Below are 27,664 nucleotides of genomic sequence, written 5' to 3'. Positions count from 1 at the left end.
ATTTAGGGTGTCTTTCATAGATTCACATGCCTGAATCAGAGTAGATAGCAGTACAGAACATAATGCTCATAAGACGCTCTTTTTGTACCATAGTAAATACACATCATCAAAATGTATAATCATAGATAAATACATCTGTGTTCAACATATGCAGAACAATTTTAAGATATAGAACAGTATGTAATAAGCGTCTTATAGAAAAGAGCATAGTGGAAGAGGGAGAACAGAGGCTCACCTTATTTGAAAAGATCGTGGAGAACAGCTTGTCCCACTGATGCATCTGCATCGCTTGAGGCTTCTAAACAGTAGTACCTGGTAAAAGTGTGTCTGTTGGACCAGGTTGCCGCTCTACAGATCTGGTGAAGAGGCACACCGGCAAATAGAGCGGTAGATGAAGAAATTGCTCTTGTAGAGTGCGCTCTTGGGGTTGCCTGCAATGGTCTTCCCGCTTGTTCATAGCATAAGCAAATTGCAGCAGAAATCCAACGAGCTATGGTTGGTTTGGAAACAGAATGTCCTTGGCGCAATCTACCATATGAAACAAACAGTTGGTCTGATTTGCGTATTGCTGCTGTTCGTTGTAAGTAGAACTTGAGACATCGTTTGATGTCAAGGGAATGCAAGGCCCTTTCCGCAGCTGTGAGCGGATTTGGGAAAAATGTCTTTAAAATTATAGGTTCATTAAGATAGAAATCCGCAGGGACTTTTGGAATGAACTTTGGGTTAGTGTGCAGCACTACAGATTGATGTAAATTGCAGAAAAGGTGGATGAATAGTGAACGCTTGAAGGTCACTAACTCTCCTTGTTGATGTCAGAGCCAATAGCAAAGAAACCTTCCAAGAAAGGAACTTTAAGTCCACTTTATGAATAGGTTCGAAGGGGTGTCGCATTAGTTGTGTAAGCACTACATTAAGGTGCCAAGATGGAGGTGGACGTCAAACAGGGGGGAACATCCGAAACCACCCCTTGAAGAATTGCTGAATGACTCTATTCGAATAAAGAGAATTAGCACCATCCTGCCGAAAATTTGAAATTGCCGCCAAGAACACCTTCAAAGTAGAATGGGAGATTCCAGATCTCGCTAAATGAAGAAAGAACGGTAAAATTTGTTCTGGTGTTGCCTGAATAGGGTGGAGATTGACACCACATGCAAAACCTCTTCCATTTTAGTTTGTAAGTTTTAATCGTAGCAGGTGCTCGAGCATTAGCCAAAACATCCTGACAGTCCGCAGGGATTTTTAGGTGTGTGAATTCAAGGTGTTGAGGAGCCATTCCGCTAATCTCAGAGATGCTGGGTCCGGGTGACAGATTTGTCCATTCTGGATGGACAGAAGGTTCGGTATTGGCCGAAACTGGATGGGTTCACACTCCGAGAGGAGGAGAAGTTCCGTAAACCAGTATTGGTGAGGCCACCAGGGAGCTATGAGGATCATGCGGCAAGGTTGTTTCTTGATCTTGCGGAGGACTCGTGGAACCAACGGAATCGGTGGAAAAGCGTAGGCATATATCTGCGACCAGTTCATCGAAAACGCAGTTCCGCATGAGTCTTTGTGGGGAACCCAACTTGCAAAGGATGGGCATTTGCGGTTGTGGCTGGTCGCAAACAGGTCTAGATCGGGGTGCCCCCACTCTCGAAAGACTCTGTTTAAGGTTGGTTGATGTAGTTCCCACTCGTGGTTGGATGTTGTGGACCTGCTGAGGGAATCCGCCAGAACATTGGTGACTCCTGGGACATGAATGGCTGTAAGGCTGATTTTGTGACGAATCGCCCAAACCCAAATCTCTTGTGCTTGCTGAGATAGTAGGGCTGACTTTGTCCCGCCTTGTTTGTTCAAGTAATGCATACTTGTCGTATTGTCCGTTCGTATTAGTACGGAGGTTCCTCTGATGATGGTTCGAAATGATTTCAGAGCCAAGAAAAGGGCTCGCAACTCCAGAAGGTTGATATGCCACCTCTTTTGCTGGAAAGTCCACCTGCCGTTGACTGTCATCCCTTGAAGGTGCGCCCGCCATCCCTCGAGGGAAGCATCTGTGGTTATGGTGAAATCCGGCATTTCGATCAGAAATGCACAACCTTCTCTTAAGTTCTTTATTTGGCTCCACCAATGAAAGGTTTCCCGCATCCGAAGAGTGATGCCAACGATGTCCTCGAAAGATCCCGAAATCTGGAGCCATTGAAGGTTGAGTTCCTCTTGCAGTGGTCTCATCCTGTAACGGCAGTTGGTTATCAGAGGGATGCAAGAAGAAATCATCCCTAGCAAGGACTTGTACAAACGGACTGAAATGCACTCTTTTGACAGCAAGAAACAAGCGAGATTGCAGATCTTGAGTTGTCTTTCTTTTGAGACAAATGCCTGGGTCAGCTTTGTGTCCAGTGTAGCTCCTACAAAAGTCTTTCTCTGTGATGGAGTCAGATGAGATTTTTCGAAATTTATGGAAAGACCCAGAGACTGAAAAAGTAGCAGACACTTTTGAACATGTGCGGTTGTGGCTTGAAAAGAATTTGCCTTGATAAGGCAGTCGTCTAAGTCAGGGAAAATTTGAATGCCCTGCAGACGAAGGTGTGCGGTCACTGGGGCTATCACCTTTGTAAATACCCGGGGTGCTGAACGAAGACCAAACGGAAGGACTCTGAATTAAAAATCTCTGCCAGCCACTCGGAACTGTAGAAATTTTCTGTGACTGGATAGGATCGGTACATGAAAATAAGCGTCTTGGAGGTCGAGGGTGGCCATGTGATCCCCCGCCGAAAGCAATTGTAGAATTTCTTGAAGTGTTTACATTCAGAAGGATAACTTCTTTAGGTATTTGTTGAGGGCGCGAAGGTCGAGAATGGGGCGCCATTCTCCCGACTTTTTTCGGATGAGGATAAATCTCGAATAAAATCCTGTTCCTCTCTGTAACGGAGGGACCCTTTCGATTGCTCCCTTCCGAATCATCAGATTTATTTGGGAAAAAATCTCCTTGAGATGAGCAGGAGGTGGTCCTTTGGGAGGAGAGTTTGGGGGAATCTTTGTGAACTCCAGAGCATGGCCTCTGGCTACTATATCCAAAACCCACTTGTCTGTAGTAATTCTGGACCAGTTCGAGTAAAAGTGGGATATTCTCCCTCCAATTGTTGAGTGGGGCAACGGCAGAGATGGTGGCAGTTGGCTGACCTCATTGTTTTTTATTTGAGTCCCGTCCACGAAAGGATTGCTTCCTTCTTGACTGCGAATAGGAGTTACCTCGCTGTCCATAAGAATGCTGTCTGTAGGGTTGGAACCTTTGATTAGTCTGAGAGGATTGATAAGATTGTTGTTGATTATAACCTCCCCGGTTGGAGAAGGATCCACGACCTTTGGCACCACGAAAGGATGGTTTACGAAATTGCAGGCTTCCAAGAGACCTCGTTGTCTCTGTGTCTTTTTTAATAGCCTGAAGGGCCTCATCAACATGTTGCCCGAACAGTGACTCCCCATCGAACGGCATGTCGATAATCTTGGTCTGGACCTCTTGGCGAAAAGATGTTGATTTCAGCCAACCTTGCCTCCTCAATACTGCTGCACCCGCTAATTGTCTAAATCCTGTGGATGCCACATCCACGGCTGCATCGATGATTTCCGCAGAGGTATATTCTCTCTCCTGTAGAATCTTCAAGGCCTCGGACTTGGAAGGCTCCGACAGCATGTTAATGTAGGGGGAGATGTCGGACCACATTTGCCGATCGTATCTCCCTAATATGGCTAAGGAATTTGCAGCCCGAACCGTCGTCGCAGCCATAGTGGAAACCTTCTTTCCAATTGAATCCAAATTTCTGCCATCCCTGTCAGGCGGAGGTGATATAGGTGAAGAGGGGTTCCTGGCCAGTCTCTGCGCCGCTTGGGCGATGACAGAGTCAGCTTTCGGCTGGCTGATGAGGCATGCAGGTGTATCACTTGGCGCCTTATATTTTTTGTCCAACCTAGGCAGGACTGCTGGAAGAGAATTTGGTGTTGCCATGATTTTTAATACTTCCTTCCAGATAAAATATATTATGGGAATTGTCCTGATCTGCTTTCGCGGTTGGTCTTTGAAATCGTAAAGAAAGCAGTCATCTTTCTTTGCCTCCATAGGGATGAGAAACCTCTTCGTTGCCCTCTCCATAAGGAGATGAAAACTTCCGATATCCACCGGAGGAGAGTCCACAGGGGCCGGAGCTGACGGTGATGGAGTTTGGATTTGGTATTCGTCCCGCTCCGACAGCACTGACTGGTCATCCACCTCTCCCTCTTCCCTGTCATCATCTGTTGTATTTGCATCATGGGAATGACGAGATGGCAGTGGAGAAGGTGGTCTGGGAGATTGTAAAGAGGTTATAGGAACCCTTGGCATAGGAGTGGATGGAAGAGACTCCGCCGATTCCGATGGAGGAAAACGACGATAATAGTTCTGTAACATATATTGCAAATTGTTAAGCAATTCCAAAGGCATCTGTGCTGAAGGAACTGTGACAGGAGTTGGAGCTTGAGGCTCAGGACATGGTTCTTCCTCCTGGTCTTCATCTTGGTATTTTATAAAGAGTTCTGATGTACTCCTAGCAGTGCGGAATCTATCATCCTCTCCAGATTCGTCTTCCTCTTCTTCCTCCTCAGAATCTAATAATTGTTCAGGCAGCTTTAATGGTGACAGGGCTTCCAATGAGGAGCCACGACGTTGTAGTAGAGAAGCCGCCGTTGAAGGCAGGGCGGATGAAGCAGTAGCCAATGTCGCAGACCAAACTTGTAAATCCGTGCAGGAAGACAAAAGAGGCGTTGACGAGTGTGCCGTCGACGAGATGGTCGACGATGGTGTTGGCGTCAAAAAAGTAAGCATCGATGAGAAAGCTGTTTTCGATGACGAGGCAATTTTCGTCGACGAGAGGTTAGCCGTCGACGAGGCAATCTTCGTCGACGAGGAGGTCGTCGATGACGAGGTAATCTTCGTCGACGAGGCAATTTTCGTTGATGACGAATCAGTCTTCGTCGATAAGGCAGCCGTCGACAACGCGGCAGTCTTCGACGACGAGTTAGCCATCGACGAGGAAGTCTTCGTCAACGAGGTGGCCGTCGACGCAGCAGTCATTGACGAGATCTTCTTTGCCCTTACCGTTAACGGAGCGCTGACGAGAGATGTTATTTCCTTCGTCGACGAGATGGGTCTAACAGCAACGGAGACCAGCGTCGGGGGAGACGAAGCCGATGTCATGATCATCTTCGGTCTCGGAGACGAGAATGTAACCGTCGACGTAGATGTAGCGTTCAAAGCAGAGTAGAACGTTGAAGGTCCAGGATATATATTGCAGAGTTTCGTCCGGGGTAATCTGAAGTCACAAGGACTGGGTTCCCATACTTATACAAAGTTTGGGGGTTGGACATACTCTACTCTCACATAAAAAAAAGCACTCTGCCTTCAGGATTGTTAAGGCCTGCCACAGAAGTGACTTATAGGTTTTATATGTGTGGGCAATGGTAGTGATATAGGTAGCCTATACCACTGTAAGGGGTGCAAACACCACCTTACCCAGGCTGCAGTAGCAGACCTGTTGTGTCATTTTGGAGTGCTTCCCAGGGGTGGCATAATACATGCTTCAGACCCTGGTAGGCCTCTGAGGTACCTATGCCCTAGGTACATAGTATACCATATACTAGGGGCTTATAAGGTACTCCAGAATCCAATTGGAAATGTACCTAATGTACATGGAAACCATTTTAGAGAGGAAGCAGCTAGGCTGGGGTACTGATTAGCAGGGCCACAGCCAGACTAAGGTCGAAAAACAGTGAAACACCAGCAAAAAGTGGGGATACCCATGTGAAGCAGATCCTACTCTCCTACACAGAACATGACAACTCTCGAACCCCTCAGGGATCGTGGAAACAGAACAGCACTTTTCGTTCAATCATTCGTGCTCACTTCGTCTCAGAGAAATGCACAGAATAAATGGTGGGGACGTTTTCAATAAGCATTTATTTACCCAGCATCATTCTAGTGTAAAGCATGTTTGCTGCGACAATCATTAGACAGAAACATATGTAAAAGGTTACAAGCACCAACAGAGTGAATAAAAGGTAGAGTTCTACCATGGTGCTAAAACAGTAAATATATGCAAGCATATGAACATGATAGTAATAAGGTGTGCTCCTAAGATGCTAACTCTACCTAAGTGTACCTAAGTGTATGTGGGTGTAAAAGCCAAGAGTCCCCTAGGAAAGAGCCAAACCGATTAACTGATGGAGGAGAATGAAGGACCCCGTCTTGGTCTCGAGGATGTCAGACCACTGCTTGCTGGAGCTGCATGCAGGACCTCAGCATCTTGAGCCAGCATGGAAGCTTTCTCCTCTGGTTGCCCAGTGAAGATGTGGTTCTTTTGTACCCGAAAGGCACCCTCAGGGGTTCTACCTATAGGTGTAATGGTACTGTGGGCCTGTCGTCCAAGGATGACGAAAGGGGTGACTTTTGTACAGAGTTATAATACAGAAGATGGTAATCCTGCTGTACATGTCTTAGGCAGGGGATTATGATATGATACTAAGAATCCTCATGCATAATAGATTAGGCTAGTTTTCGCAGAAAACCACACAAAATTTATTCAGCACATAACTAGGTAAAAGGTCAGCGCCAGAACTGTTATATAGAGCAAGGTAGGACAAATGTAGGCAAAGGGTCATGCAGCTACCTAGGCCTATATTGGGGTACATTAGGGCTCATAACATCAGATGTCATCAGTGATGTTATCAATGATATCACAGAACATCTCATGACTGATGTAATATGTGAGGTCATATGAAAGGTCATAAGCAATGCATGAAGAATGTGCAAGTTATAAGTCATCAATGATGACATTTCAGATGTCATCAGTGGTGTTATCTGTCAGGTCTGTCAGGAGCTCACCTGTATTTCTGCAGAAGCGCCCTGGAACTGAAGACAAGGTCCGCTACCTCCCCCAAACACCTATCGCGCCTATCAAACTCTAAGCCACAATGGTGATTAGGGAAAGAAGGGAGACAAAACAAGGAAAAAAAGGGGAGGAATCCCTCGGCGTAATTCACCTTCCAGGAGACTTTCATCTAAAGAAAACTATAAGAAAAGAAGGGGCGGGTTAGGTGACGATTTATGTTTAGCTGTCTGCAACCGCTATATATCTGGCTGTATGCAACCACTATTATACCCTTTACTAGTACCTTAATCCTCCCTTCTTCTGAATAGGGCTGAGGAAGTGGTAGTATAGTCCAGAACACTGGGCTGTGAAAAAGAAGTAGAGGGAGTAGTACATAAGCACACTAGGCCCCTTAAGTATTACACTAGCCGAGTCTTGTTAATAATAATTCTGCTCACCATTCTGGCTAAACTACTGATTGGTGAATGAACTCATGGGTCCTAACCTTCTTCGGGAAACAAGCTTGACGTCTAAACTTCTGAACATTTGAGAATGATATCCTCTATCGTCATGAAAGAAGTCCAATGCATAAAGGAAACAAAAAGGCAGCGAATACACGCTGTTACCGTAACTTTAGAGTCCACTTGGCAGTCCGTGCCTCCTCCCGTAGTGCAGTACAGCCAGCTTGACTGGGAGTCTTTAGGGCAGATGAGCGAGACTGTAGTAAAAGGAGTAATCCAACCAAAAGGCAGAGTAAAGAGCCAGAAGTAGTCCACGTTTCTGCCAACAGTGAAGAGCAGTTGGCTGACTGGGGGTCTTGGGGCAGATAAGCGGGACCACAGAGTTGGGGCAATCCTGCAGACAGGTAGAGCAAACGGCCAGTAGTCCGGCCGACCGGCGAAACATCAAAGTCCGGCCGACGGGCGGAACCCAAAGCCTTCGCTCCACCTGCGCGCAGAACCCACCCTCTCTGGAGACCGGCTAGGGGATAGTGCGGGCAAAATAGAAGGCAGAAGGACTGATCAGAGGCTGCTGCGGGGCCAGCAGGCTGACCGAGGTCCCAACTCCGGGAGTCCACACGGGAAGCAGGTCCTTGGGAAAACAAATAACGAGGCTTGCGAGGTACAGGAAACACAACAAGACGCCAGGAATTCGGCGTGGAGCGGCAGTTCAGGAATACTCGTACGCAAAGCGCGATATCCGGGGGAAGTCAGGCTTTTGAGCCTGCCTGACTTCCTCGCGCATGCGCAGTCCCAAGCCACCATCTAGGGTCAGTGGTGACCGCAGCCGTGACAGTACACCCCTCCTAACGATCCCCCCACAGGTCTGGGTTCATTCGGGTGCCTCCTGTGAAAAGTACGCAACAACCGGGGTGCATGCACATTACTAGCAGGTTCCCATGTGCGTTCTTCAACTCCGAACCCTTTCCAATGTATCAAATATTGTAGCTTGTGTCTGACTCTCCTAGAATCTATGATCTTCTCAACCTCAAATTTAGGTTCACCATCGATGACCACTGGAGCAGGAGTAACATGAAGGCGAGTTCCTGGTTCTACTGGTTTCAATAAGGAAACATGGAATACTGGGTGTATCTTCAGTGAGGCGGGGAGGTCTAGTTTCATGGCTACCGGGTTCACTACCTTAAGTATTTCATACGGGCCTATGTATTTGGGTTTAAACTTACAAGCCCCTCTCAGTGTCATATTCTTAGAGGACAACCATACCTTATCTACCTGTTTGTACTCGAGTTCTGGCCTTCTGTGTGCGTCTGCTCCTTTCTTATATCTAGCCTTAGCTTTCTCTAGACTCGTTCGGGTTGTTTTATGAAGAGTTTGAAGTTCTTGTAGGAACTCAACAGCAGCTGGCGTCAAACAGGAGGAGTATGTGGGACTAGGTATAGTTCGTGGATGATAACCATATGTGCACAAAAATGGTGTAGATTTAGTTGAAAAATGGTAACTATTGTTGTAGGAGATCTCCGCTAACCAAACCAAGTCATCCCAATCCCTAGGGGAGTGCAAGACCTGATATCTAATGTATTGCTCAAAACACTGGTTCACCCTCTCTGTTTGTCCGTCTGTCTGGGGGGTGGTGACTGGAAGACAAACGGGCATCTATCTGTAACAAGGCACACAACCCTCTCCAAAACTTAGAAAGAAACTGAGCCCCCCTATCCGAAATCAAAACTGACGGAAGGCCGTGTAAGCGGACTACCTGTTGCAAGAACACTGAAGCTAGTTTCTGTGAGGTAGGGAGTCGTGTCAAAGGAATGAAGGGAGCCATCTTGGTGAATAAATCCACTACCATCAACAAGGTGTTATGTCCTTTCGCAGTAGGTGGTAAGTCCACTATAAGGTCTAGGGACACAGTATGCCAGGGACAAATGGGTGTAGGCAATGGTTGCAGCAATCCCACCGGCCTTTGTTGGGAAGCATTGCCTTGGGCACATTTGTGACACTGTTGAATGAATTGCTTAGTGTCTTTTCCCATTTCTGGCCACCAGAAGTGTCTTCGTGGGAATTATAGTGTCTTTTTGTACCCTGGATGGCCTGCGAGGGGATGTGAGTGACACCACTCCAAAGCTTGTCTTTGCAACTCTGGGGTAGGAAGAACCATACCTCCTTCTACGTAGAGACACCCAGATGCCTTGGTGGCTATGTGTGTACCTATCATCTTCTTAATGTCTACAGCGGCTTGTTTTTCTTGGACCCTAGCTAGGAAGTCTACTTCAGAACAGATCCCTCCAATTCTTCTCTCCCTGGCTATAATGAGGGGTGGTTTGGCTAGGGTCTCTTCATGACCATAGCCCAGACGAGACAATGCATCCGCCTTCCCATTCTTCCTCCCAGCTTGGTATTGAATAACGAAGTCGTATTCACTAAAAAATTGAGTCCATCGCAACTGTCTCATAGATAGGGCTCTTGCGGATCTTAGGAACTGCAGATTTCAATGATCTGTTAACACGGTGATGGTGTGATTGGCGCCCAATAAATACTGCCTCCATTCCTCAAACACTTTATTTATAGCCAGTAGCTCCTTGTCCCCTATGGTATAATTGAGTTCAGCAGGGGTTAGTTTGCGTGAAAAAAAAGCCACCAGATGAAGGATTCCTGTGCTGGGGTTGGCCTGCGAAAGGACACCCCCCACTGCTACTTGGGAGGCGTCGGCTTCAACCACAAAAGCATAGGCAGGATTTGGATGGCGCATTACGGGGGCCTGAGTGAACGCCTCTTTCAGTTTCTGAAAGGCCTCTTCTGCCTCAGGAGTCCAGATAAACTTTACTCCTTTTCTTAACAGTCTGGTGATAGGGGAGACTAGGTCGGAAAAGTTGCAGATGAACCGTCTATAAAAGCAAAGCCAAGAAAGCTCTGTGTCTCCTTAACTGTTTGTGGGGCCGGCCAACGGTGAATCGCTGCCACCTTTTGTGGAACCATGCTTAGACCCTGCGGGGAAATAATGAATCCCAAAAAGGCTACTTGTTGTGAGTGAAACAGACATTTTTCTTATTTACAGTAAAGCTTGTTATCTCTCAGACGTTCTAAGACGTTTCTCACATGTCTTTCATGTTCTTGCATGGATGAGGAAAAAATCAGTAAGTCATCAATGTAAGCTATGACATAGTCGTCTATCATCCCCTTATAGAACAGGGCGCTTCGCTTCTCCTCGGGTCATCCTGCTTCTGCAACTAATCTATGAAACGTGGTGATATAGGCAGCTAAATCTTTGGTTCCCTGCTTTTAATTCAATAATTCTGTGTCAGCTGAATGAGTAAAGGTGTGCCTGTCAAACAATTTTCTGAGCTCTCTTCGGAAAGCGGTGTAATCATGTAATAAAGGGTTGTCTCTCTCAATTAGAGGTATGGTCCAATTAGCGGCTGAGCCTCCAACATATGAAATAACAAAAGCCACCTTCGCCTGGTCTGTGGGAAAACAAGCAGCCTTGCACATAAAATGTAACTGACATTGACTGATAAATGCTGTGAATTTAGCAGTATCACCTAAGAAACGTTCAGGGGGGCTAAAGGAATGGTGTGGGGAGTGGATACATGTATTACTGAAGGAGACGCGCTAGAACCTGGTCGGCTTAAATCAGCGTCCACTCCTCTCTCTCTGCAAGGCATCTACTTGTGTGGCTAGGGACTGGGTTTCTGCCTGTAAGTTCCCAATCATGTTGGCCAAATCAGCCACGTCACTTGGTTCAGTTCTATGACGCTTGAGCAGAATATATTTCTTTCTATTTCGGGCTTTGCGTTCTGTCAGGTCTGTCAGGAGCTCACCTGTATTTCTGCAGAAGCGCCCAGGAACTGAAGACAAGGTCCGCTACCTCCCCTAACCACCTATCGCGCCTATCAAACTCTAAGCCACAATGGAGATTAGGGGAAGAAGGGAGACAAAACAAGGAAAACAAGGAGAGGAATCCCTCGGCGTAATTCACCTTCCAGGAGACTTTCATCTAAAGAAAACTAAAAGAAAAGAAAGGGTGGGTTAGGTGACAATGTATGTTTAGCTGTCTGCAACCGCTATATATCTGGCTGTATGCAGCCACTATTATCCCCTTTACTAGTACCTTAATCCTCCCTTCTTCTGAATAGGCCTGTGGAAGCGGTAGTATAGTCCAGAACACTGGGCTGTGTAAAAGAAGTAGAGGGAGTAGTACATAAGCACACTAGGCCCCTTAAGTATTACACTAGTAGAGTCTTGTTAATAATAATTCTGCTCACCATTCTGGCTAAACTACTGATTGGTGAATGAAGAAAACAAGTTACTTACCTGTAACTACAGTTATCCAGTATTGGTATCTTTCATAGATTCACATGCCTGAATCATTCCCCGTCGCCGAGGCGGGAGTCCCCGGTAAATAACAAAGTAGTGCCAAAATGCTAGTAGTAGTAGTAGGCCCAAAGAAAAGGCCCAAAGCCTGTATCTTAGCAGCCTATCTACCTCATTATGCAAAAAGAACCAAGAATTTGGTAACAACCAATCAGACACCAGCACCCTTCTAGAACCCTCTCAGCAGAGCCAGTTCTCCTCAGATTTTCGTAGCACAAGTGGTAAGTGAACGTCCCAAATTATATAGAACTGACTCTACGGGGAGGAGGGTGGGTGCATGTGAATCTATGAAAGATACCAATACTGGATAACTGTAGTTACAGGTAAGTAACTTGTTTTCTTATCCAGTATTGGGGTATCTTTCATAGATTCACATGCCTGAATCAGAATAGCGAGCAGTATACCAAGTATACAGTCGTTTGCGGATGGCGGGAGACTAGTGCTGATACTCCCTAATTGCATCCACAGCTTGTTAACAAGAGGTATAAGAAAAGATCTTAAAATTCAAAATATGCCATCTATAAAGAGAAAAGCATGTTAACATGAAAGCAAATCATCATTGTAACACATTGCATTGTTATGTTAAAGATATCAACATCTTACATATTAAAATATGAAAAAAGGGTACCTGAAGGTATCTCAAAGAAACAGATGTCGTAGTACAGCTTGCCCAACTGCTGCATCATCACGATGCGTAGATTGGAGGCAGTAATGTCTGGTAAAAGTGTGGACATTTTTCCACGTCGCAGCACGGCAGATATTTTCTAGAGTCACACCAGCAAACAATGCTGTAGACGCTGCTACTGTCCTCGTGGAATGGGCCTTGGGTTTCCTCAACAGAGGCCTGTGAGCCTTGTCATGGCAGAAAAGTATTGTAGATGCTATCCATCTGGCAATGGTGGATTTTGTAACCGCCTTTCCCAGAGTAGTTTGGCCATAAGCCACGAATAATTGATCAGACTTTCTGAGGTTCTTTGTTTTCAGAAGATAGAATTTAAGACATCTCTTGATATCGAGAGAATGTAAGGCTCGTTCCACTGGGGTGGATGGATTAGGAAAGAAAGTCTTTAACGTCACTGGTTCATTAAGATGAAACTGTGAAGGCACCTTAGGTATAAACGTTGGATTAGTTCGGAGGTGCACGTAGTCTTGAGTGAAGCGTAGAAAAGGTTCCTTTACAGTAAACGCCTGAATTTCACTCACTCTTCGAGCTGATGTTAAAGCCAGAAGTAAAGCAACCTTCCATGTAAGGAATTTTAGGTCAGCCTTGTGGATGGGCTCGAATGGATGCTTCATTAACTGCAATAAGACTGTGTTGAGTTCCCATTCCGGTGGCGGAAGTCTGACCGGAGGAAACTCTCGGAATAGTCCTTTCATAAACTGTTTAATTAAAGAGGATGAACAAAGAGAAGGGCCATGAGCACCCCTTCTGAATCTTGAAAGTGCAGCTAAGTGGACCTTGACTGAAGGGAAAGAAAGCCCAGATCTTGCCAGGTGTAACAAGTAAGGAAGGATCTTTTCTGCAGGGTCATCCACCGGGTGCACCTGGTTTGCTTCACACCAGCAGCAAAACCGTTTCCATTTTAGACGGTAAGTTTTTATCGTGCTCTGAGCTCGTGATTTTGTTAATATATCCCTACAGTCCTGAGGGATATCCAGGTCCTTAAACTCTAAGAAGTCAGGAGCCATGCGTGTAAATGTAGGGACTGAGGGTCCGGGTGGAGAACCTGACCCTTGTTCCTTGACAGCATTGTGGGCGTCGGGCGAAGACTGATCGGCTGGTCCTGTGATAGCAATAGGAGCTCCTGAAACCAGTATTGGCGTGGCCATCTGGGTGCAATCAAGATGAGACGACAGCCCTCCAACTTCATCTTGCGTATGACCCTCGGTACCAGGGGTATCGGGGGAAAAGCGTAAGCACAAATCCCTGACCATCGCATGGACAGGGCATTCCCCCTTGAGCCCTGTTGAGGGTATCTGCTGGCATAGAAGCGGCATTTCTTGTTCTCCTTCGTGGCGAACAAATCCAGCGGTGGTGTTCCCCAAGCTCTGAATATTCTGAGCACCTGAGCTTGCTCTAGCTCCCATTCGTGGCAATCTGATTGGGATCTGCTGAGCGTGTCCGCTAATGTATTGCAGAGACCTCTGACATGTTCTGCTCTGAGGGTTATGTTGTGGAGTGTGACCCATTCCCACAACTCCTGAGCTTCCGTGGACAAAGTTGCTGATCTTGTTCCTCCTTGTTTGTTCACGTAGAACATGCTGGTGGTATTGTCGGTTCGAATCAGAACCGAAGAACCTGCAATCCTTGGAAGGAAAGCTTGCAGAGACAGAAAAATTGCTCGCAATTCCAGACTGTTGATGTGTTTGTTTTTGTACTCTGGGGACCACCTCCCCTGTATCTGTAAATCTTGGAGATGACCTCCCCATCCTTCCATGGAAGCATCGGTAGTGAGGACAAAGTCTGGAATTTTCTGAATGAAAGTAAGTCCTTCTGATAAGTTGGGAACATGGGACCACCAACGTAGAGCGCTCTTCATGCCTGAAGTGACTCTGATGATGTCGTCGAAGGAGCCCTTCACCTGCTGCCACTGAAGGTGTAACTCCTCCTGCAAGGGTCGCATGCGGAGCCGCGCCAGAGGAACGAGGTGTATTGCAGAGGAGCACATCCCTAGCAGCGACGCGAACATCCGGACAGAAACTGACTTTCTTTTGGAAATTCGGATTGCTAAGTTTTGAAGACGAACCTGCCGTTCGTGAGACAAGAATGCCTTGCAGCGGACGGTATCTAACAGCACGCCCAAAAAAGGAAGGATCTGCCTTGGTTGTAATTGAGATTTGCTCCTGTTGATCGTAAGCCCCAGAGAATGGAACAGACGAAGAGATGTTGTCACGGCAGTCTTGACTGATCTTTCCGAAGGACCCTTTATTAGCCAGTCGTCTAAATACGGAAAGACTTGGATTCCTTGGGAGCGCAACACTGCTGCCACTGGAGCTAGGCACTTCGTAAAGATCCTTGGGGCAGATTTTAACCCAAACGGGAGCACCTTGAACTGGTAATGGGCGCCAGCCACTGTGAAGCGAAGATACTTGCGATGCTTCGGATGTATTGGGATGTGAAAGTAAGCGTCTTCCATATCTAAGGAAGCTAGAAAATCTCCCTCGTTGAGGCAACCTAGAGTTTCCGCCAGAGTGACCATGCGAAATCCCTGCTTCTTGAGGAATCTGTTCAGATTGCGAAGGTCTAAGATTGGGCGCCACTCCCCTGATTTCTTCTTGATGAGAAAAAAGCGGGAATAGAAACCTGTCCCCTTTTGAAGCGCAGGAACCTTCTCGATTGCGTTCTTGAGGAGCATTGTTAAAGCTTCTTTGAATAGTAAGTGAAGACGAGGGGGAGGGGGTCCTTTGGGTGGTTTGTTGGGTGGCTTGGTGACAAACTCTAAGGTATGACCGTTGTGAACCAGGTCCAGAACCCACTGGTCCGACGTAATTTCTTGCCACCTGGTCGCAAAAGTTGAAATTTTTGCACCCACAGGGAGGGGAAAAGGAGTGAAAGGCGCCCTGCAGAAATCATTGCTTCCGTGAGGTGTCTCTTCCCTGATTCTGCGATCTTTTTCGTCCGCCTTGACGAGAGAAACCAGATGTATTGGTCTGTCTGTAGGAAGACTGATATGATTGCCGATACTGAGGCTGGTACCTATTTTGTTGGGTATGATAACTTCCTCTGGAAGAAAATCCACGGCCCCTTGCTCCTCTGAAGGTACCTCTTTTGTATTGCAAGGAGCCCAACGATCTTGCAGTATCAGTATCCGTTTTAATTGCTTGGAGCGCATCATCTATGTGTTTTCCAAACAATGATTCGCCATCATAGGCCATGTCCAATATTTTTGTCTGGACCTCTGGTCTGAACGTGGTAGCTTTCAGCCAACCCTGGCGCCTAAGAACCGCAGCCCCAGCCAACTGGCGAAAGTTAGTATTCGCAATATCCAGTGCGCAGTCGATAGTCTCTGAGGCTGCACGCTCACCCTCCAACAAAATCTTTCGAGCATCTTGCCTGTTATCCTCTGGGATGAGGTCGATAAAGCTTGCCATTTCTGACCACATCTGGCGGTCATAACGCCCAATTATCGCTAGGGAGTTGGCTGCCCTGATGGAAGCAGCTGCCATAGTTGAAATTTTTTTCCCAATTAGATCCAGTCGGCGTCCTTCCCTATCCGGTGGTGTAGTGACCGGTGCTGCCGGATTCTTAGACTTTTGTTGGGCTGCCTGAGAAATAACCGAGTCTGGACGCGGTTGACCAGTGAGACAAGAGGGACTGTCGGCTGGAGCACGGTATTTTTTGTCAATCCGTGGAAGCACCGCTGGTACTGATGCCGGGTTTTTCATGATTTTAACCCCTTCTTTCCAAATATAGTCAATGATAGGGATAGCTCTCGTAACCTTCCTAGACTCCTCCTTAAAATCATGCAGAAAACAGTCAGACTGCTCAATGGTAACCGGCAAGCTGAACCTGGTCGCAGCTCGCTGCATAAGGTTATGGAACCCCCCTATATCTTCTGGAGGCGAATCAGATGGTAGAGGGGTAGGTGGCGAAGGCATAGGGATTATATATGAATCCCAAGGGTCTGCTGGGTCTGGCAACTCGCCCTCTTCGTATTCCTCCTCCGAGGTTGTATCCTGATGCGGGTCCTGTGGAGGATCAGGCAGTTGAGGCATTGGGGCTGGACCCTCAGGCAGAGGCAATGGGTCCGGCTGCGGCGCAGTCTGTGGAACCTGTGGACCGTTTGGCTGCGGTGGAAAACGCTGCTTATAATCTGCAAGCATGGCCTGTAGGTCTTGTATCAAAGTAGGAGGCAGATGTGACATCTCATTCCTACGAGTTTGTGTGTAGCAGGGTCTATGATGCGGAACGATTATGTCTTCCTGATAGTAATGCCCTTGATAATCCTCATCCTCATCGTCCTCCTGACATTTGATGTGCAGTTCCGAAGGATGGCGAGCAACCCCAAAGGGCCCTTCGTCCTCGTCGTCCACATAATCATCATCTTCACACTGCACAAGTTTCCAGGAGATGCGAGGGAGTAAGCGGTGAAATGTCCTGCCTTTGAAAAGACTTTAGTTGAAAAGTCCTGGTGGAAACTGGAGTAGATATCATCGTCGACGAGGTCGTCGTCGACGGGGCTGTGGTAGACGGGATCGTCGACGGGATCGTCGACGGTATCGTAGATGGTGCTATCGTCGTCGACTGGCTCGTCGTCGACGGGCTCGACGTCGACGGAGCCGTCGTCGACGGGCTCGACGTCGATGGAATCTTCGTCGACGAGCCCTTCGTCGACGGGCTCGACGTCGACGGGGTCTTCGTCGATGGAATCTTCGTCGACGATGGAATCTTCGTCGACGAGCTCTTCGTCGACGAGCTCGACGTCGACAGGCTTTTTAATGGCGGAATCGTCGACGGCGGTACTGCGGACTTCGTCGACGAGGACTTCGTCGACGACCCCTCGACGGTGGGCTTCTTTGAGAGGATAGTAATCTTCGTAGACATAATAGGTGAGGTAAGCGCCGTCGTCGTGAATGTTTGCGTCAATGAAGAAGCAGACGAGGTGACAGAAACTGAAGATTGAGAGTAAGCCAAAGATTTTGAAAGGCTTTTACTCACAGTTTGCTTGACTGTAGATTCCTGAGGAGAGTGCGCATCAGAAGTAGAATGATGCGATTTCTGACGCTTCTTCCCATCGCTGGAAGAGCTGTCCTGCGATCTAGCTCTCTTGCTAGAAGTAGAGGCTTTGTCATCCTCCTCAGCCGAAGAGGATTTAAGCCACAAAAGCACTCTCGCCTCCCTATCCCTGAGAGTTTTTGTAGGGAAGGTGCGGCAAATCTTGCAATCTTTTGCCTCATGTTTAGGGTAGAGGCAGTAGATGCAGTCTACATGTTGATCATCAACATGGACTCTCTTCTTGGTGCAGGTCCTGCAGGACTTAAATAAAGCCTTCTTGTCTGACATGCTGAAGCAAGTTGAAAGAAAACTGAGAGGCACTAAGGGAGACTCCCTTCCACACGACGTGCGGTGAAAATCTGAGGAGAACTGGCTCTGCTGAGAGGGTTCTAGAAGGGTGCTGGTGTCTGATTGGTTGTTACCAAATTCTTGGTTCTTTTTGCATAATGAGGTAGATAGGCTGCTAAGATACAGGCTTTGGGCCTTTTCTTTGGGCCTACTACTACTACTAGCATTTTGGCACTACTTTGTTATTTACCGGGGACTCCCGCCTCGGCGACGGGGAATGATTCAGGCATGTGAATCTATGAAAGATACCCCAATACTGGATAACTAATGGGTCCTAACCTTCTTCGGGAAACAAGCTTGATGTCTAAACTTCTGAACATTTGAGAATGATATCCTCTATCGCCATGAAAGAAGTCCAATGCATAAAGGAAACAAAAAGGCAGCGAATACACACTGTTACCGTAACTTTAGAGTCCACTTGGCAGTCCGTGCCTCCGCCCATAGTGCAGTACAGCCAGCTTGACTGGGAGTCTTTAGGGCAGATGAGCGAGACTGTAGTATAAGGAGTAATCCAACCAAAAGGCAGAGTAAAGAGCCAGAAGTAGTCCACGTTTCTGCCAACAGTGAAGAGCAGTTGGCTGACTGGGGGTCTTGGGGCAGATAAGCAGGACCACAGATTAGGGGCAATCCGGCAGACAGGTAAAGCAAACGGCCAGTAGTCCGGCCGGCCGGCGGAACATCAAAGTCCGGCCGACGGGCGGAAGCCAAAGCCTTCGCTCCACCTGCCCGCGGAATCCACCCTCTCTGGAGACCGGCTAGGGGATAGTGCGGGCAAAATAGAAGGCAGAAGGACTGATCACAGGCTGCTGCGGGGCCAGCAGGCTGACCGAGGTCCCAACTCCGGGAGTCCACACGGGAAGCAGGTCCTTGGGAAAACAAATAACGAGGCTTGCCAGGTACAGGAAACACAACAAGACGCCAGGGATTCGGCGTGGAGCGGCAGTTCAGGAATACTCCTACGCAAAGCGCGATATCCGGGGGAAGTCAGGCTTTTGAGCCTGCCTGACTTCCTCGCGCATGCGCAGTCCCGAGCCGCCATCTTGGGTCAGTGGTGACGGCAGCTGTGACATTATCAATGCTTTCACAGAACATGTATGACTGATGTAATGTGAAGTCATATGAGAGGTCATAAGCAATGCATGACGAATGTGCAAGTTATAAGTACCTTATTTAACAATAACATGAATTTCAGTGTTTTCCTGACAGTAAAGTCATACATTTTTTTTTAATATATATTTTTATATTGTTTTCCAAATTAAACATACACATAATCAGCAACGACATCAAATATATCAGCACTAATGCCGTATTGCAATCAGGATATCACATTACTAGCCCTCCCCTTCCAACTTTCCGCCCCTCCCCCCTTGTCTACTGGTGCGCCGTGAGGTCTTTACAATACAATCAGTCGCGAAAGTCTCCTATGCAGCTTTGTTACAGTGTCTAATTGGAACAGTGTTGTAGTGGGGGTAGCAATACACTATCCCTTAATCGGCAAACTTGGCACAGCGCTGGATCGTCAAGCCAGTCAGTCCCGTTGTCCGGGGCTTCCCATCTCCTCCCCAGGGATATCCTCATCTGAATCTGAATCCGGTGATCTAAGTACTTCCACTAAAGCCTCCCATGCCCTTGCCTCGTACTCTTTATCGCTGCTCCCGCGTGATGCGTGTCGCAATCTGAGTGTGCTCTCACTGCTTGCCCATTTAAGTAGTTCTGCCTTCCATCTCTCCACCTTAGGACCCTGGCTCGATTTCCAATGCATAGTTAACTTCCGTTTAGCCAATACTAGCCCTAAGTCTATAAATTTACTAGTAACTTTAGTTCTGGGAGTGACAGTAAAGTCATTAATGATGTTATTTCAGATGTCATCAGAGATGTTATAAATGATATCACATAACATGCAATTACTGATGTAATATGTTAAATCAGGTGAGGTAATAAGCAATGCATACTGAATGTGCAAGTTATAATTACTTCATTTAACAACAGCCGCGATCTGTGCAGGTAACAGCGGTGGGGTGGTGCAGCGGGGTAAGGAGGGATTTCGAGGGACGATACAGAGGGAAAATTAAATAAATAATTAATTTTCCCTCTGCATCGTGCCTCGAAATCCCCCCTATCTGGCCCCACCGCTGTTACCTGCACGGACCACGGCTGTTTAACAATAACATGATTTTCAGAATTTTCTGTTAGTAAAGTAAATAATTATGTCATTTCATAGGTCATCAGTGATGCTATCAATGATATCACAAAACATGTCATGACCGATTTAATATGTGAAGTCATATGAGAGGTCATAAGCAATACATAGTAAATGTGCAAATTATAATTACTTTATTTAACAATAACATGAATTTCAGTGTTTCAAAATGTTACATTATAACTTACATTTTCAACTAACTACAACGTGACTTTCTGTTTTTTAATGTAAAGTAAGATTTTTTTTACCATATCTAACTATAATATTACTTGAACCTGTTTTGTCCAGTCCAGCTGAGGCTAGTAGCGTGAACACACAATGCAGTTTGCTGTGTGCATTCTCAAAGCTCCCAAGAGCTCACTCATATAGCGAGGGTGTTAACTGAAGATATTCAAGGACATCAGTGGCGGCTCCTCTGCTAAGGCGGACTAGTGTCGCCCCACTGCTTTTCAGCAGTGCAAAAAAGGAAAAATAAAATGATAATAGCACAATGTTATTATCATTTTATTTTTACGTGCTGAAGCCAGTTTTGGGGCGGGGATTGGCTGTTGTCACAGCCAGGTGGGTGAGAGTGGTTTGTGCACTTAAGTGCACATGACAGTTGGGCCAGCCATCTTAGACCAGCCAAACAGTCAACCGCACTTAGCATGTCCTTCACATGGCTGTATTGCACAGTTTGGGTGAAGAACATGCACAGGCTCCCACTCCCTGTCTGAGCACCAAACCAGGCCGCTCAGACCAATCACGAAGCTGCTGTCATGCTGGTTACAGCAGCGCTGTGATTGGCTAGGGGTTTCTGGGAGCCTGTGTGCCTCCGTGCTTCCAGGACGAGAAGAGGATGGAGGAGAGGCACGGGCCAGCAGTTATATTTTCTGGTTTTTTTTTGTTAAAACCCCCCCTCCCTGCCTCACCATTACTACCCTGGAGTAGCCGCCACTGCAGGGCATCTGCCATTGTGAGGGTGCCTAAAAGGGCCTTGAGACCCTGTAGCTTTGAATGAGATGTTTTTTGGAAAAATATTATTATGAACAGGAACATAGTGACCTGTGTATGATTGGGGATGTCACAAATAGTAGATGCAGTGTGCCATGACTTTTGTGAACAATGTAAAAAGAACAATGGATGGACGGAATGCAGAACAATGTCATACATTCACCCCAGTACAGAGATCTGGGCCTAAATCCATTGTTGTTTTGCTCCCATACCATTCCAGTTTGAACCCAGCCATATGCAAATCAGTCTTGGCCCTGCTCCCAATGGGAACAGTCCAGCCCGAACTGCCAGGCCAGGTCCTCCCTGGACTGGAAACAAGCATCCTAGGACCTGCACAGCAATTTGTGATGCAACTGATGTACTAATCAGTCACACCATAGAATTTGGATTTGCAGGAGGTTATAAAACCTGCCACCTAATGAATATTATATATCATATTCATTATGCAGGGTGCATTGTGCTACACAGGATAATGCCTGGGAGGCTGAAAATAGAAGTCTGCAATGAATATCAGACCTCCAATCATGAATTTACATTCCTGGCAGGAATACATATGTTGGAAAAGCCTATGTCTCTTAAATGGAGATAGGCTGCTCTTAAAGAATGTTTTTTCCAGTCAGGAATGCCATCAGGTGGAGCATTCAATTGTCACCTTGACCACTGGCTAATTCTCCCAGGCCAGCACTGACCAAAGGGGAAGCTGTCCCATGGAGACATCTTCCCCTATGTGGATTATATATAGGTGTTGGTATCAGATCGGTTTGTAACCACAACTGCAGTAGCAGATCATCGATGCATGTCATTGCAAATCCCAAATGAGATGTGGGTGCCCCTTTAACGCCCCCTCCTATTTGAGATGCAAAACCCCTATTAGGAGTCGGAAAGACTATTCTGAATTGCAGAAGGAGCTTTGTACATTGCACAATTTCACAAAACCTGTGTTTGCTTGTCTTGCAACTGCAAAAGTGTTTTCTAATTAGGCTTATAGTTTTAAAATATGAGTATTCCAACTAGTAAATTAGTTCTCAGTGCTGCAAGAGTGTGGTGCGACAAGGATGTCCCAGCAAACTTGTACAAAGTACCAAGTAATTACCTCCTTGTGCATCAAACACTGATCAATTCCTTTACGCTGGCTGGGAGTTGTATTGTGAACTGTGAGGGAAGGTGATGAACAGCTGTTTTTACAGGCAGCCGCTGGCAGAGAGGGTAGGTGCTGAATGAGCCGGCCCCCGACGCAACCCAAATAGGGCGCAGGCAGCCACGGCAACACCTAGGAAGCCCTCGCTTACACTTACGAGGGTAACACTAGCTTGGTACGCTTTCTCTGAATCTGCTGAATAGGTCACTGTACCCCGCAGCTCCGTACCTCTCATTACCTTTCATAGACGCAGGTTACCCTTCCAATCTCTGGAACCCCCATCTTCACCGTGCACATCCTCCCACATAGCTAGGTCCTGAAGAAACGCCACTGACCCTCCCGGGCTAACTAGGCGTGAAACATGTCGACCTTTTCATAAGTCACACTAGCACCTTGCGCTTAATAGTGACTCCTTGACCTATCGGTCTTTTTACTTTGCCAGGGGCCCCATAACATTAAAGTAGCACTTTTTGGACACCCCTAGGCATTTTTATTCACACACTCTGCACGCACGCAATCACCTACCTCTTGGATCCACCACTATTTTTTAAGCCCACACACCCGCACTCACCTAACGGCTTTTCTCTTTAAAAGACCTCCGATAAAGAGACCCTTCGGGTCCTCATTGATTTAACTGTTATTGGTGGAGCACGGACATTGGACCACAACCAGCTCCTGGTCCCCCTCTCCCCTTTTTGATTCAGCTGTTTTTAGAAACATTTATTGCAAGGGGAACTGGAGTCAAATCGTCCTCCATAGAGACGACCCTATCTATGAAAGGAAGCTGATACCAGTATTTCCTAAATCCAAGCTCTTCCAAAGAGAGAGGTCCACGTCTACAAACAATGCATTATATGAATAATTCCTAAATCCAAACTTCCCCAAAGAAAACTCGGTGTCTCAGAACAAACGTTTTCAATAATGTTTGAATTCTCTGAAGACTGGTCCATGTCATGCCACACGGCTGCTGCACATGCTCCCAGGTCCAGCAGCTCTCACGGCCCCTGCACCACACAGCAAGACATACCTTCCACTGCTGTATTGCATCCCGTCCACTGAGCATGTAGACACTTTGCCCCGTGGCCCAACCCCCCGTTCCTGAAGTGGTGGGGTCAAGATGTGGCTGGACCAAGGGCCTTAGTGGAAACCTCCCCCAGAGGGGAGATCCTGGACAAGTCCTGGGTAATATAGAGATGAATGTTGGGTATGCACCTTTATTCCCTGGCTGAATGGCATTCAATCATCCCCACAAGGGTGGGCTTGAGCAGGGGATCTTTATTCCTGAAGAGCCTGCCCAGGGGTCCTCCTTGTTCCAGAATTCAAGAGAAGCAGGGAACAGCTACTGTGATACTGTGCCAGGTAGCGTTGGGGAGCAGTGAGCGGAGTCATGTTGGGGCGACTTGGATCATTGTCACCGGCAGGCAGTAGAGTGCGCTGACCAAATAATATGTAATGGCATTTTATGGTCAATATGAAGAATGAACTTGCACAGTTGATACAGGTCAGGGTGATGGGTCTTCTTTGCTTAGAGGTGCATTGTTAAGAGCATCTCAGACAGAAAGGTAGAGTGGGGGGAAAACAGAACCGAGCGGCCAGATGATGGTAAAGGGGGACTTGCTGGGTGGGTTTCTTGTGAGCAGGCCTACTTGAGAAGTTGCAGCAGCTGGACGAGTGATACGAATTGGGAATATGGGCAGGTTGTTCAGGGGAGGCATTCCCCTCTCCCCATTTCTCCTTTCCCTTTCCCAACCAAACTACAGTGCTACCTTGAGGTGCCAGGCCCAGAGGCCAATAATTCCTCAAACCAGGTTCCTTAAAGAGATGCCTTTGTTGATTAACACAATTTAGGGTTCTAAAAGTTCCTAAATCCAGGCTCCTCAGAAGAGAAGGGAGACCTATGTAAAGAAGCTAGATACCAATGGGGCGGGTAATGTCGACACCCAGGATCGTTGTGGCAAGCAATGAAAAGAATGGAAAAAAATTGTAAAGATTCACCAGGTATTGGAAAGTAAACCCATTGCATGATTTGCACCGGGCCATTAACGGGGGAAGAGTGACTGAACAAGCTAAATCGAGAAGGGGAAATGTGGTTTTACCTCTGCAAGTATCACAAATACGTCATCTGGTATCTTAGTTAAGACGGTCAGTGTGCAGTCAACACAGTGCCAAGCATGGCATCGAAATACCTTTCCCTCGGACACAGCCAGCCACAAGGATAAAACAGGAAGCCTGGGAACATAGCAGAGAAAGGTCAATCTACGAGGGCTTTGCACCACGTTGTACCCACCATCAGTTAACAGCAGCCTCTCCAAACCCCTCCTGTGATAGATACAGACACTCGTCTACAGTGTTGTACGCACTCTGAAGCAGTTCCATGGTCCAGGGCCTAAAGAATGATATTACTGAAATGATACTGTTCCTACATTATTACCTTGGGGGCCATTCAGGCCGCGGTGTGTACTAGCGTTGCCACCTTTCTCAGAAAAAAAATACCATTTGTTTACGTTTGCTATTCTCCAACAGCCAAGACCTGCTAGATGAAAAGAAATTGGGTAAAATTGTCAAGATTCTTTAGCAACTTGTAATTATTCTTCCGTTTCCTCTAATAATAATTCTGAAACCATTTAGATAGCTCTCAAATACTTTTTAAATTGATTTCTTTCTGTGTTTTTTTGTTTTAGGTTTATGTTTCAGAAGGGAAAAATAGTGTTTCACTGCTTTTCCTAATATTTTTACTGACCTGGACTAAAAAATACAGACGAGGCCAGTAAAAAAGAAAAACAGACTGCAACCAGAGGGGCTTATTTACAAGTCTTTTGCGCCACCAGTGCATCACTTCTATTGACGAACTGGAAGCACAGTGGTCTTGCCCATATTTACAAGGCCACGTACAGTCACCCTGCATGACTTTTCATGGCCTTGTAAATTTGGGCCCCTTTCCCGCATTACTCTGCGTGAAAGGGGCGTTCCGTGGGTGTTCCCATTCAACATCCATGGACCTTGACATATTCCCAGATATATGTTTTGTAAAGCTGAGAATGCGTCAGAACCCTTCTCCTCCCCAGGGTAGGCGTAGGAGTGGCACAACGAGGAGAAATACATTTATTTCTCTTCGTTTTTTCCTCTTTCTATGCGTGCTCCATTATGCAGCATGCATAGAAAGAGGGAAATGGCATCAATTATTGTTTTGTGCAGGAAGGTGTCCCTTCCTGCACAAAAATAATCATCCCGCACTACAGGCACCCCTGCAGCAGGACGTAAGGGTATCTGCGTTGGCGCACAGCTGCTGTTTGTGGCAGGGGTGGACAGGAAAGGCAGATGTAGTACATTCCTGCCCTTTTATTGTGATGCTCAGCAGTGCAGCAAGAAGGTCTGTTAAAATATAGTAAATGAGGCCCCTAGTGTTTACTCTCTCACAACAGATATTATTTTTCTTAGATGATTGACTTATACACTGTGATTGCCAATGAACTACAGAAAAGATTGTAATATTGAATATCAGGGCTAACAATATCGAGGTACAGAATATTCTAAAGAAAATATTAAAGGCCACTATATTGAAAGGCTAGTGCTCATAACAGAAGCATAGACTTACTATTCATAACTGTACCTTTATGTACATTGAGGATATCTATTTTGTTACAGTACGTATAAGTGGAGTTAGGTATTAAAAAATCTATATTTACCTTTCAATATTTTGGATTTAATCTTTTTTTCTCGATATTTGTATAACTCAATATTCTAGCTTCAATATTCGAGGGGCGTACTTGCTAAAACTAAATTCCGTTCAGCTGATTTGTAAGTCTCAATTTATGCACACCTATTTTACAGGGCACTAAGTTGTAGAGAATCTAAAAATGTTTTGTCAGTGTCTCATATTCACAAGTCACAATAATGTACATTCAATATTGTCTAGTTTCATGAGGAAAAATAAAATACTGACGCTAATCAGTCATTGTGGGGTCCAAAGGTCTCATTGTGGTACTGGTGCAAGCAGAAACGGTGCAAATGTAAATAAAAGACCGATAACACTGCTTGAAGATACGCCAGCTGGCCTAGATGAAGTAGTCCAATGTACAAACATGTAGACAGGAATGTGCAATATCACTGCGGTGGACTGAAATGTTCACCTCATTGGGTTGTATGTAAAAATACAGATTTAAAAAAAACTAAGGGACATATTTACAAGCCCCTCTTGCCACAGGAACGTCACTAAACGTTCCTGTGGCAAAAGGGGCTTCGCATTATTTAGAAAGCGACGTTAAGCCACTAAATGTGGCTTAACGTCGCCTTGTAAATAAGGCGCCCTGTCACGCCATACCTAGCGTAAAAGGGATGGGCAATGGGTGCCGCGGTGGGTGTTCTGCCTCAACACCCATTGTTTTTTACGCTGCCCCCTATTTACAAGGGTGGCATAAATAGGAGGCAGCGCCAACATTAAGACCAGGGAAAACCTGATCTTAACATGGCGAAACAAGGAGAAATGCTTTATTTCCCCTTCTTTTTGCTGTTTCTATGTGTGCTGCCTTGTGCAGCACACTAGAAACAGTAAAAAGCCATGCATGATTGTTTATGTGCAGGAAGGTGTCCATTCCTGCACATAAACAATCATTACAAAAATGACGATTTGTATCTTCTATGTGTGGTGCACAATGGACCACACATAGAAGTTTCAAATCGACATTTGTGATCGTTTATGTGCAGGAAGGGATACCTTCCTGCACATAAACACTCCTTTCCTCAACCCTTGTACATTGGTGCAAGGGTTCCTGCGTAGGTGCTAGACAGCTTAATTTAGCCAGCGCTAGGGAAAAGGCAGGGACGTGACAATTCTTTGTAAATATGGCTCGTCCCTGCGTTTTCGGAATGGCGGAACGCTGCGTTAGCATTTTGTGCTTAACGCCATGCTCCGCCAGTCCCTTGTACATATGCCCCTTATTTTACAAAGCATAGACTGCAAAATCTCAAGCTTACATAAATATCTCACAACAAAATGTAGACATATCTAATTTCCACATCCAGCCAAACTTAAACCTAACGGGATTTATTTACAAGCCCCTTGCGCCGCCGGTAAGTCACTGTGGGAAAAGGTGACGTACTGGCGGCACAAGGGGCGTATAAAACAGCCCCAACAAATTTTAGAACTGTCTTCCTTTATTATTCCAAACCACAGATGTTACAAATTTTCGGTACAAGTGCTTGATAGCGGGATTAGGTTCAAATCTACATTTTTTTGCAGTGAGATATGCATGTAAGTTGGTAGGCTAGGTTTTTAGAAAGTCCCCTTTGGGAGTCTCTATTTTCACGCGCTCCCTTCACTTTGAGTTATGGTAAGCAGCATGTTTTTGCTGACAGGGCAGCGGTGTCGAATGCACTTCATCTTTTTCCACACTTTAGGATTTAGGAGGTTAACAAGGCTCCTACTAAGGTATGTTCTTTCTTTCAATCAAATTGACAACACTTTCAAAGCTTCACTTTTTAAGGTGTGCTTTCCTAAGGAAGTTAAATAACAAAGGACAGAAGGACACACAAACACCATAGCTGTAAAGGGCAAGCAGCAAAGTG

General features: G+C 46.3%; 1 protein-coding gene across 1 annotated transcript in view; it reads right to left on the bottom strand.

Annotated features, from left to right (window-relative positions):
* The window catches only part of LOC146832993 (coiled-coil domain-containing protein 159-like), a 704,530-nt gene that overhangs the window by 540,774 nt on the left and 136,092 nt on the right, over positions 1-27,664 (bottom strand). The gene's annotated exons all lie outside the window — the stretch shown is intronic.

This window comes from Triturus cristatus, chromosome 4_2, assembly GCF_964204655.1.
Source record: "Triturus cristatus chromosome 4_2, aTriCri1.1, whole genome shotgun sequence".
Lineage (NCBI taxonomy): Eukaryota > Metazoa > Chordata > Amphibia > Caudata > Salamandridae > Triturus > Triturus cristatus.
The sequence above is the reverse complement of the archived record's forward strand: the minus strand, read 5'-3'. Positions and strand labels throughout refer to the sequence as shown.